We start from the raw sequence: 11254 nt of genomic DNA, 5'->3' as shown, positions 1-11254 counted from the left end.
TCATAAAACCTATAGAATTTATTCATATTGAGCCCGTATATGTAGTATCTCCTCCACCTCATAGATTTAGTAAAATCTTCTATCCTTCTAAAAGATACTTGGGTATTCTGACAAAAGGCATAAAGAAAATATTCCTCATGGAAGATAGAGAATATAGAGATGATCTCAAAAATCTATAATGAGACAATGTCAGACATCGATTCGAGAAATAGTTAAATACCATGAAGTCAAAAGTTGACTTCATGCACTCCAACCAAGTATGAACCTTAGTGGATCCATCAGTAGGTATAGTACCTATTAGATATAAATAGATCTACAAAAGAAAGATAGGTTCGAATGAATAGGTAGAGACCTATAAGGCAAGACTTGTGGCGAAAGGTTATAGTCAATGCGAAGGCATTGACTATCAGAAAAATTTTTCATCTGTGACTATGCCAAAATCATCTGAACACTGCTTGCTATTGCGGCATACCATGATGAGATTTGATAGATGGATGTGCAAGCTGCAATGGACTAAAGCAAGTATTTCAGAGTTGGAACATTCATTTCAACGATATGATCAAAATATTTGATTTCATAAAGAATGAGGAGGAACCATGTATTTATAAGAAGATCAATGGGAGTGTTGTTACATTCTTCATATTGTATGAGGATGACATCTTCCTGATTGAGAATAATATTCCTAAGCTGGCTCGATTAAAATATGGTTGTCAAAAAAATTCTCTATGAAGGATCTTGGAGAAGCATCCTATATTCTAAGAATAAAGATTTATAGAGATAGATCTAAAAGGATGTTGGGTCTCTCATAGAAAATATATCTAAAGAAGGTGCTGAAGAGATTCCACACATGAGCTAGATCCCTTATGCTTGACTATAGAAAGCCTTATATATGCCATGCTATGTATACGACTTGATATAGCTCTTCCTGTGAGTGTCACAAGCAGATATCAGTTAAATCCAAGCTAAGAGCACTAGATAGCTATGAAGAATATTCTTAAGTACTTGAGAAGGACTTAAAAAAATGCTCATGATCTTTGGAGGAGGAGAAGAGTTGAGGGTATGAGGATTCATAGATTCTAACTTTATGTCTGATATTGATGGTAGAGAGTCTATATCAAGATATATTTTCTTAAGCAATAGAGCTTCGATGAGTTTAAAGAGTTTCAAATAATTGATCATTGTAGATTTCACCATGGGAGATGAGTAGATAGCTACTTCTAAGGCAGCTAAAGAGGCCATCTGGTTCAAAAGGTTTGTTGCAAAACTTAGTATAATGTTATCATATGCCATGACACTATACTGCGATAATAATGGTGCCACAGCTCTAACTAAGGAGTCCAGATCTCATTAAAAGTCCTGAAATAAAAAGTGACGATTTTATATTATATGCGGATATCTTGAGAAGTACTTCGAGGAGCAGAGATAGACCCCACAGATAATATGGTGGACACATTGACTAAACCATCTAGCCAGCTAAGGACTAAAGCACATCTTGAGAAGATAGGACTTAGGTATATGGCAGATTGGCTTTAGTGCAAGTAAAAAATTATTAGATGTATATCCTAGAAGTCAATCAGATCGACACATTTATTCTTTCTAGGACATAATTTTATACTTGATATTATTATTTATTAATAATATTGAATGATTTATTTTTATTCATATTGTGTGTGTATCTATGAATCATCCAAAAAATTAATAAGATGATGATACATATTTTTAAGAGTAAAAAATTTGAAGTATGTATCATTAGTGATTAATTTTTAAATTACTCTCGATCGATGGATCATCACGAAGATGGTGATTGATCTGGTAAGATTAGTGTATGGATCACTTTCCTTCGAATAGACGAGTCTCGAGTCTATAGTATGAAAAATTAGAGTGAGAGTACAGATGGTTGTTAGAGAATAAAGATATCGAGCGTGACTAACATGAAAAATCATTTGAACATCTACTTACTCATCAGTGACTTTCTCGATACTATAGTAGTATGATTAATTCTTTGACCTGCAGTACCTCAGTTATTTACAATGAGATTATTGTAGTTTGATTGTACATACACTTGATCTCTAGCCATTTAGATCCTTGCGATGTAGATTGGCTGCAGTAAGTTCATTGTAGGAGTAGGATGTGCACCTATATGGGATCTATTAATCTTGATAGATAAAAAGAACTCCTATGTGATTTATGAGACTGAGTTCTAAAGATCATGACTATGGTAGTATAAATAATAGAAAAAAATTTTCATGAGATTTCACATAATAAACTCAAATTGAATAAATCTTATATATGACAGATGATGGGATTTGATGAATTTTTTATAATCTTCAGCTTGTTAAGACTCACAATAGAAGAATTGTATCACATGATAACTACACCTAAAAGATTTATTTCTTTCGTTCTGCTGAGTTGCCACTACATGCTGCTAAGCATCACTGATAGATTATGAAACCAACTAGAGTTATTTTGATGGTCAATAATTCTCATTTAGTGAGTTAAAATTATTTCAATATATTAAAAAAAGTTTTAATGATATTTATGATGGAGATCACAGTATATCTCATTATCAGATAGAATAGGACCTATGAGATCACATACATAAGAGGTTCTAACTAATCGAATAGTTGATTTATGATTTTGAATCGTAATTGGATTCGATTATCCATATGATTGATAATTATACTGATTTGTAAGAGTTACAAAAGATGACTTGCTAATAGTTAGTGAGTTAAAGGAGGACTTATTTGCAATTATTGATATACTATTTGATTTGATCAAATAATTAGGATTGAGTCTTAATTAAATTAAATAAAGATATAATTTGATTGGACTTAGTCTGAGTTTGAGTCAAATTGGGTTTCATAAGTCCAAAAGGGTTTGGACTCAATCAATGTTTGACTTATTATGAAACTCAAACCACCTTGGATCTTATCTACAAGGAGTTCATGCACAAAAGGACTCTCCCTTTCAGATGGCGCCTCATATGGGACCACACCAAATAAAAAATATCGTGAGTTTTGTTTTGCGATGGGATGAGGTAGTGGCACAAGAAGATAGTTGGTGCAACTCCATCCAAAGACTCCTTAACACCCAAGGCTCTCTTCCTAAAACCCTAGGGCGTGAGTTTAAATAATGTGGAACTTAAGGGGTGCCTCTTCTTAAGTGATGTGCATGAGAAATAAGGGGAATGCTTGAAAGAGTTCACGCTTGAGAAAAGTGGTGCAAAGAAAGAAGGGGTGCTAATTGAGATTTATGCCTCCTTCCTCCTCATATATGTCCAAAGGGTTGGACGTGATCTTTTCTTTCCTAGCTACTTAGCCACATCCAAGGTGTTGGACGTCTCCAAGAATTCACTCCCCTCTCCTCTCCTATCCTCTTTCCTCTTCTTGATCTCTGATATTCTCTTAAGAAGAGAAAAAGAAAATAAAGAATTCAACATTTAAGGAGCGATCTCTATAAGGGAGCTAGTATTCTGGTGAGATCAGGATCTCCTTATCAGATCAATCTCGTATGGATACTTGTAAAGGCCGAATACATGTGCGGCTTCAAAGAAATTCGTGAAGACATCCACGATCATCGAATCATGGTGAAGACCTACTTGCACAAGATGAAGATCAGATCTTCCTCTATTTTATTTTTGTCTTAATCTTAACTATAAGGGATCTTATGGTGTTATTGAGATGCGATCTCATACATGCATGCTTGAATTAAAATAGTTTTAATTTCTTTTCTTTTCACTGTGTTTAATTTTTTTTTTATTGCATGCAATCGGATTTCCTATAATGTCGATTCAGGTGGCCACAGTTGCCACTTGGCATAATCTGAAGATGGTTGGCCATAGTGAAGCTTATGTAGATTCAGGGAATCAATGGTTCGGATGGAAAAAAATCAACCTACTGATAATGCCGATCCTCAACACATGTCGATAATTAAAGGGAGCTCCATGCAGCAACTTGGCAGAATCGACCTCGACCTCGACCTTGGATTTGTATTCTCTTTGACTGATCTCATGTGAGCTTAGATTCAAGAGTATAGGGCATCTGTTGTAGATCTCCATCTTGACCTCGATCAATTGTATCTTTGGCACTAGCTGAAGATACTCAAGATCAAACTTCATTAAGTATGAAGACCATTTCCAGCCAACTTGATGACAGGTATACACTTTAAACCAGAGCAAGTCCATAGGGGGCACATGGACGACAGCTCAAATCTCAGTACTAACCAAGGTAACTACCTCATCCACGATCGAGGTATCTTCAGGTCGGCCTGAGCCAACCTCCGATTGAAATGTGCAACCCTTTCTATTGACAGAATCCACTCTCCTCTTTGACTACGAAACCTTCAGATAAAGAAAGATATCTCCGATTAAATCATGCTCCAAATGAAAATAACTCTCGTCAGCTTAATCTGCACACAATATCTAGAAACCAGCTAGACTTCAAGGTATATACGACTCTAATTTCTCCTCTATAAATAGAGGGATATGGGGATCCTCAAGGTAGGCTCTTGAATCCCAGTCTCTCCTTCTCCTTGTTCTCCATCTTTTAACTTGAGTGTCGAAAGATTCTCATCGAAAAATCTTTCGGTGGAATTTTTTTGCAGGTTTAGGCTAGAGCTCAGGAGTCACCCACACATCGGTTCTTCACCTCGACCATCTGACTTCAGATGCGAGAGTTGGCAGCAACAAAACCTATTCTTCATTTCAACTTAGATAATCCTCACGCCTATCACAAAATATTTTTTGGAGCTGAATGCTTCCAAAATAATAAAAAATTTATGATACTCTCTCCTTTTGTTCCTATGCACCCACGTTACTTTTCTTTCTTCTTTTCTTCCTCGGCCCAGCAGACAATTCACCCCCAAATACAGCAAAAAAAAAAAAAAGAGAAAATCTTATTTTCTTGAGACATAAAAAATAATCATATTTGATAGGCTCATGAAAAAAAATATATTACAAATATATTTTTAAATAAAAATATTAATATTAAAGATCAATTTTATATATTTTAAAAAAAATTAAAAAGTTTATATGCATAATCTTGTGCATCAAACATGCTGGATCATAGTCCTGCATACGATACTCTTCTTTCTTTCTTTCTTCTCTGGCCTAACGGATGAGCAACCCCCAAATCCTGCAGAGCAGAAGGAGAAAATTTTATTTTCTTGGAACATAAAAAATAATCATATTTGATAGCACACCTATCTTTCATGAGGAAAATGTCCCCACCTTTTCTTAGCTTCCTGGCTCCTTTTAGCATGAGGATAAAGTTTTATGCTAATCATACACTATTTGCAATTCTGGCATGGAAGTAGAATATTTGGCCGAACCGTTTTATAGTCATTTTGTTGATACACTGTTCAGGCTCCTTTTCAAAGAATCCTATGCCTCTCTTTATGCCAATTTCTTATGTCCAATCGTGTCTTCCATTTTACTTTTATATTAGCAATGACATTATATAAATTTTAATACAACTATATATAATCATTGACAAACCAAAAATATCTTGATATATCATGCATGTTTACCAATACTCAAAGTATTATTATAATATTATATTGGCAATTTATTTTATGAATGGATACATATTCTTGCTAGGGCAAGAAATGATTCTACCTGCGCATGTGCACTCAAATTTAGCTTGATTAGTAAATGAGCCGAGCTGACATAATTTTTGAAACTTATAAATGAGTCGAGATAAAATTGTTGATTTATTTAAATAAAATAGAAAAGTTAGACTCAACCTTCAAAATTTAGTGAACTTGAGTTAGAATAGATTTTTCAACTTGAATCAGATATGATTAATTTGTACAAATCATCGGCTAGCAATGCTTAACTCGTTTGTACCTTATACATTAAGAAGTCAAAGTTTAATCATTTAATCTATTTAATTTATTTTAATATTATATATCAGATTAGGTTATCTGACTAATAAAATAATCAAATTTAAATTTAAAATTTTAATTTATGTAATAATTAGATTAGGTTCAAAAGTTGAAAGGTTTTTTATTTATCCAATATCGGATCCGATCCAATTGCCGCCACCTAATTGTTCATGCTCTATACCCAACCGGCTTCTTCTGAAACCGGGGCCAGCCCCGAACCAATCGAAAGCTGACCGTGGAATCCAAGGGCCTATCTCTGGACCAATCCTAACTAAACACGTTTCCACTTGGATCCAGTGGTCCCGCCAGGGAATCCTCCGCTTCCCTCCGCACAGCGAGATCTAGGGTTAGGGTTCCCTATATGGACGACCAAAATCTATCGCTCTATTCCTTGTCAGGTTTTTCTCTTTGCCCTGCTCCTTCTCTCCTCCTTTTTTTTTCTCCTCCAAAATTCCTCTCTTTCTTAGTTCTTTTTTCCTTTTGAAATCTGTAGCATAATTCTTATCTGTTTTTCCTGATCTATTGTTTGGATCGGTTCTCTGGGAGATGGATTCCGATTCGCCCGCCCGTCGCTTCTTCAATCGGCGGCGAGGGCTTTTCTACCACTCCCTAAACTTATTCGAGGCGTTTAAAGCCCTTGTCTCTTCAACAAGGTGGATCTAGGGTTACGCTCGCCTCTATATTGTAAACGATTTCATGGCTTCATGAATGATTAAATTTTTCGATTCTGATATATGTTTAATATGTAGAGCAAAATGATGACTGTTCTGTGCTCATCTGAGCTAATGCTTCTCTTTTTCCTTTGAATCTAAGTTTTTGATGGGGCAGATAATTCGAAAGTTTTTTTTTTTTTTTGGAGATATAATGTTTGCCTTATGATATTGTTCTCGAAGCGGCTGGTGCGATGATTATAAAAAAATTCCTCGTTCTGAATGCTATGGAAATTGGCATGATAGACTCCTACACCCATAGAATATGAGCACCACTGCCTTTTTTATCTCCTTTAATATCATACTTTTAGTATTTTGATTTTGATTATCAACTGGAACTGTGACCAGCTTTGGTTTTCTGTTAATGAGTCTCTGTTTTCTTTCCCAGTTTTGATTGCGAAAGGACAATAAAGTGAAGAAAATAAATAAAGTTACATGTATTGAAAATTTCATGATTTTTTTTTTTAAAGGTCCTTGTGGTTTTCCTCTTTTTTTTCCTTTTTCTGATAGATCTTGTGGTTTTCTTTTTTTGTTCAGCAGTTTGTTTTGTCGTTTTCCTTTCTAGTCAATAGTTTGTATTTCTACTTCAAGGAAATAGATCGTTGTTACATGTCATGGAACAACCTCTTTTTAAACAATTCGTTCTTGATGTATTTAAAATTCCGTATTTTCTTGATTTAGGATTCTGGTTTGTTATTCTTCTTTTAATTATATTTTGAGTTGGTCTAATAACCCCCTCCTCTTGTAGATAGGTTTTGTTATAATTACTTAATTATTATTCTTCCTTCAAAGTATTAGTTTAATAGTTGATATCACTTTATTTATGTAATGTTGTAATGTTTTCTGTGTTTAGAGGATTGTTGTTTAAGCATGGAAAATATGTTGCTTTTGTGTATATTTTCCTGGTGCCATGATTATAAAAAAAAATTCCTCGTTCTGACTGCTCTAACCATGGGCATGACAGACTAATATTACTTGCTGGATAGTATATGAGCACCAAGTTTCAGTTTTTTTTTATTTAGTTGGAAGGTGATTGTCGAACTGGGTGATGGAATGCCTGATATTTTGATAATTCCAAAATTTGTCAACGAGTTCCCTTGCCTGCAGTTCTTTTATATTTTTTTTGCTTGATTGGATTATGCGTACACATCTTTCTGCACCATTTTCTTGCTGAAATATTTGGTTATAAAGTCAGGGTGGATTATATTTCAACTATTGTGATTAAAGAGGGACTTCTGTCTATTGTGTTTGTTTGAAGATAACTGTTATCTTCAGGCGTGCAGTCCTTTGGAATGTTTGATGTGTTATGATTGCCAGGAATTTTGTTTCCACTTTGTAGCTATTGATTTTGCATATTTGTTTGATTTTAATGGGAGTAGATGCCTGTGACTATTATTTGGAAACTTTTCTAATTTTGTAGTTGATTCATTGTTCCCTAGTTTATGTAAATCACTGTAACTTCAGCATTTGGAATAGTATATCTGATAGGATTCTAAATGCAAAAAGTGAATGTATAAACCACGGATGATTCTATATGAACAGGGCAAGCTGTGGTTGGACAACAAATACAAAACAGAAACTATGTACATTGTACACCTTTATGCCTTGTCGGGATTGCTTAAGATGAGGTTATTATTAATTCAAAATGGTTGGTAATTGGATGTTAACATGAATATTATGTTGAACAGTTCTGTTGTGTGTGCTTATGCACATGTAACCAAGAAAAGCAGTGGTTCATGAATTAGCAACACCAAAATAGATAAACATAATAAGAAATATTTATTTTAGAAATTCATCAATAAAGCCATAGAATTGGTTTTAAAACATTTAAAAACTGTGGGAAAATTTATCAAATTATTATCCTATTTAAAATCTTTATAATGTAAAATGAAGACTCGAAAGGAGCCCAATTATTCATATAAGAAATATAGGAGAGAATATGAGACTGAGAATTTAGGCAGCTGTTAGCATGAAAGCATTGATTTGGACTTGTGGCTGAAGTCTCTGTGGGCCTTTGAAGAATTATATGTGAATATGTAATTTCATTCAAGTTTGCAACTCTAAATCCTGGTGTATGACTATGATGACTCTTTATATACTCACTCTCTGTACTTATCATGGCTAAAGAACCTGGTTGGTAGCAGTCCATATCAGTCCCTTTGGATCAGACGGGTGAGGAATCAGATCCCTGGGGGCCTCTAGTACCCTGGTCCTGATGTCTGAGTGTAATCTGGTTTGTACCTCATTGTACGAACCAGAACTCTTTCTACATCCTTTGAATATGAGCATCATACCGTCATCTATTTATGCCCATTATTATCTTGTTTTCCGCATTTCATATGATTATCTGCTTGGATTTTCTATATATCTTTTTATAGTTTGAAAGGACGGTTTGTTTTTCCTACCTCTTTGACTTGTGGAAGAAAACAAAAGTGAATTGTGTTTAATCGGAGTGATGCAGTTGTTTGTTTATACAGCTGCATAAGAAATCTATTTAAATGAATTGAGCTCTAGGATGCTGTGTTAGGTTATTGTTTTAGGTTGATGAATAAGCCTCATATTATCATAATTGATGAGTTTTCGTGTTTTATCTTTTTCCTTTTAAAAAAAAAAAAATTCACTATGTCTGCACATTTTTAACCAGGCATTTTATACTTCACCAGGCAACTTGTTGAACTCTTTGTCCACCATGCTTGTGCAGAGATAACTTGTCTACATGAAGTCCTTTTAAATTATTATTCATGTATTTTAACTATTACAAAACTTATTTTAACTTTGAAGCTATCAGTATTGTTCTCTTGTTTGATATTAGTGACATTAAATGCTTTACACTTTCTTGATTTAATCCTTGTTGCGAAATTCTTGTGCAGCATTGTAACTTAAGCTTTTGGATGGATCTATTTGATAGGATTTTGCCAAATGCAAAGAGTACACGTGTTGGCTGTAAATGATTTTCTAGTGAACAGTACAACCTGTTGTCGGTGAACAAGCATGAAATATGTTTGGTGGGCTATGTCGACCTCATAGGCTTGTTGGAATCACCAAATTTTTGGACATTATTATTTGGAAATGGTAGGCAACTGGTGCTGAAAATGGATTTTATGTTGATTGAGTGTGTATTTTTTTCATTTAATGATGGCTGAATTCATCCTTACTAGATTTATGGATGACTTATCTTGGAGTTTTGTATGATGTTTTACATGATGAATAATGATATGATGTCATACTATTCAACAACTTTACCTGTGGAAACCATGTTTTAGGCTTTAGGCCATTTTGGTCAGTAACGGAAGCATGGTAGGCTGGTATACCTCCTATGCTTAAATGTTTTAGACATGGGGCTTTTTAAAAAAAAAAAAAAAATTCTGTGCTGTAATTGTCATGTTCTTTCTTCAATGTTGTGACACTTTGTAAGGTCGCTATATGAAATTATTCCATGGAATTTAATGACAGGATTAATTTGACTTATCCCATAAAAAGTTGATGACCTTATCACTTTGTTAGATTGTAGAATATAAAGACTAAGGTATGGGCAGAGAGGTATAAGAATTTGGAATCTATTATTTTGAGTTAGTGGGATGCTTTCCCAAAGGTTGTTTTAGCATAGGCAGTTTTTCAACTTATTGATGATTTTGTATTTACATACAAGTGGAGGAGACTATGTAGCTTTTATATCAACCATTATGAAAAAAATTATATGTCGAAGGGATGAGTGCCCTTAATAAATGATGGAGAGAATGGATACTGGAAATTAGTTGATTAGGTGGTTAAGAAGCTGCAGTATATTGCTAGTTATTTGAAAATAACTTTTTTGCTTTTTTTTTTTTTGAGTTTTTTGAAGTGGCTAAGCCGAGTGCACATTCTTTCCTCATTCATTTCTAGAATTGTTATCCAGATGCTAGCAACTTGTGTTGGAAAATTGATTTGGCCAATTTACTAGAGGATTTAATATGGGTATTGGTTGCTTTGTAGTTTTGGCATTCAGATATTCAACGTGATTTATTTGGACGAACAATTTAGTCTGACTATTATTTGCTTTTGTGAGGATGGTAAAGCTGAAGGTCAGTCACTTGAGTGTTTTATTATTAATTTAAATTGAAATGGTTTATTTGAGTTGTCTGTGAAAAATTATTTGATGGGCCATGTCTACATAGCATCGTGTTAAGTATCTGAATTCTCTTTTTTGGGTCTGCAAAACACCAAAAGGCATGAAAGTTGGTGGCATTGGTGAAATTTAGGTCAGATTAAATTTAGATTCAAAGTTGATTCAAGAAGTATTATTGGCTTTTTTGTATATATTTTAATAGGGAACTGATGATTTGGTTTCTGGTCCTTGTTATAGACCCTTTCAACAACAGTATGGTGTGATATTTCCATCTACTTCCGCAGAGCCAGGTTCCATCCTGGCTGACCTTGCCTCTCACTTTCTTGTTAATGAGTTTCTTTGTCAGTCAGCCCCCAAGTGATTCCGGCTTTTTTGATTCCAGAATCCCTAATCGTAAACCAGTGAGGTGGGGTGGAGTCGTGCCGTGGGTCAACCTGTGGTGCGTTCCCTACTTCGACGGACCGCACTTCAACCAACAGAAAGGGCCCGTCTTCTATTTTTAGAAGTCATTTTAGCATTCTAAATTCTTTTCTTTCGCTACAGCACTCAAACATAG

General features: G+C 34.5%; 1 long non-coding RNA gene and 2 other non-coding genes across 3 annotated transcripts; all 3 read left to right on the top strand.

Annotated features, from left to right (window-relative positions):
* Positions 1 to 6110: 6110 nt before the first annotated feature.
* On the top strand, positions 6111 to 9830 carry LOC114912700 (uncharacterized). The gene is made up of 2 exons (XR_003798481.2): positions 6111 to 6281; positions 9464 to 9830. It is a non-coding gene; the product is annotated as an uncharacterized lncRNA (long non-coding RNA).
* On the top strand, positions 6779 to 6868 carry LOC114913063 (small nucleolar RNA snoR8a). Its single transcript, XR_003799089.1, has one exon. It is a non-coding gene; the product is annotated as a small nucleolar RNA snoR8a (small nucleolar RNA).
* LOC114913064 (small nucleolar RNA snoR8a) lies at positions 7495 to 7592 on the top strand. Its single transcript, XR_003799097.2, has one exon. It is a non-coding gene; the product is annotated as a small nucleolar RNA snoR8a (small nucleolar RNA).
* Positions 9831 to 11254: the final 1424 nt, after the last annotated feature.

Source organism: Elaeis guineensis, chromosome 2 (genome assembly GCF_000442705.2).
Source record: "Elaeis guineensis isolate ETL-2024a chromosome 2, EG11, whole genome shotgun sequence".
In the NCBI taxonomy this organism is placed as follows: Eukaryota; Viridiplantae; Streptophyta; class Magnoliopsida; order Arecales; family Arecaceae; genus Elaeis; species Elaeis guineensis.
The sequence above is the reverse complement of the archived record's forward strand: the minus strand, read 5'-3'. Positions and strand labels throughout refer to the sequence as shown.